Genomic DNA, 1,819 nt, shown 5'->3' with positions numbered 1-1,819 from the left:
TAGGCAGAGTCAAAGAAATGCCACGTAGCTGCCAGAGGGGAAAGATGCGAGCTGCCAGCTGGAACCTTGCCAGTAAGCCACAAACCTTGTGGTAAAATACAAAATAATGGAAATGGGTTAATTCTAGATGTAAGAGCTAGCTAGCAATATGCTTAAGTCATTGGCCAAGCAGTGATTTAATTAATATAGTTTCTGTATGGTTATTTTGGGGCTAAGCAGCCAGAAACAAACAAGCAACCTCCTACTACATGCAAAACCACATTTCTCATCACCCAGTCACTGAAGCATGGTCACTGTAGAGGTGCTGACCCACAACGCCAGTGCACTCCGCAGGGTCAGAGTGGGAACTTTGGGAGGCACACTCAAAACTCTCTACCGCTGGCTCCCTCAGTGTAATCTATGGAGAAGTTTTAGTTTTTATTGTATTATGGGAATAGAACTTCTATTTCATTGTCAGGGACTTTCAGATTAAGCACAGAAGTATATTTAGGGAGGTTTAAGTGTGGAATATTACCCTGTAGGCAAGTAACTTCTGAGCGTGTCTGTTGTGCATTGAAGGCCTTTTCTTCTCCCACCATTGTTGAGCCTGGTGGCAGATGACATCACAAATTCCAATTTTTTTTTTTATACTTTACTGGACACAGTGTTTTGCTTTGTTGATGGCTGACGTACCAGTTAATACCTTGTCTCCAGAAAGAAGTACAGCAAGCTGTTTAAATATGCTGCTTTATAGCAGTCCAGAGATATTTATTGGTGGCATGATTCATTGTGTCTAATAAATACAGCTCTGCATCTCAGGAACACATGCAAACTATTTATGAGTCAACTCTCTACAAATCTAGTTTACTAGTTAAAATGACATACTGTAATTTTGCAGAATAGAAATCAGAGGAGATTTAGCAGTGAGTCATTATGGCCTTTAAATATGTTTTAAAAAGCAAAAATAAGGAATAAATTATTAGTTAGTAAATCTGGCACTGAAAGAAGTCTCAAGGAAGTGTATGCATTTTATTTTATCTGGAAACACTTTTCTAAAAATTAAAAATAAAATAGAGTTCCCTGAGGGGGGCCTAGGCAACTTGTTAATCAGTGAGTGTTTCCCTAATGTAGAAATGAATAGTGAGAGGAAAATCTAAACTCTACTCCAGAAGTTCTGTGTAGCAGCTTTGCTGTAGGGGACGAGATATTAAAATCTTCATTTGTTTGTTTTTTGTTTTTTGTTGTTGCTGTTGGAGGATGTAAGAGGGCATAGACCATGTATCTGTGAATGAACATGGCTGTGTTCCACGGAAACTTTATTTAGAAGAGCAAATACTGGGCCAGAGTTGTCCTGTAAACTTTGGCTTATCAACCTGGAATTGGGTAGATCTGAACATAAATGTTCAGTGTTATGAAAAGGTAGAAAGGTAGCCAGGCGTTGGTGTGCACACCTTTAATCCCAGAACTCAGGAAGCAGATGTAGGTGTATCTCTGTGAGTTTGAGGCCAGCCTGCTCTACAGCGCAAATTCTGGGATAGCCTCCAAAGCTACACAGAGAAACCCTGTCTCAAAAAAACAAAACAAAATCAAACCAAACAAAGGATGGAAAGACAAATAACATCATTTGTTTTGATTTCACCTCTAGGGGGAGCTGTCCAGTCCATTCCCACATTCAGGAGCACCTCAAAACAATTTGAATAGAAACACACACACACACACACACACACACACACACACACACACCTACTACTCAAGAGGTGTGTTCCCAAATAACGGGATGATGTGCACATTTTCAAAACTGGAAATCGATACCTGAGTTGTGTGTCTCCAACATAAATCA

Source organism: Microtus ochrogaster, linkage group LG7_11 (genome assembly GCF_000317375.1).
Source record: "Microtus ochrogaster isolate Prairie Vole_2 linkage group LG7_11, MicOch1.0, whole genome shotgun sequence".
NCBI lineage: Eukaryota > Metazoa > Chordata > Mammalia > Rodentia > Cricetidae > Microtus > Microtus ochrogaster.
The sequence above is the reverse complement of the archived record's forward strand: the minus strand, read 5'-3'. Positions refer to the sequence as shown.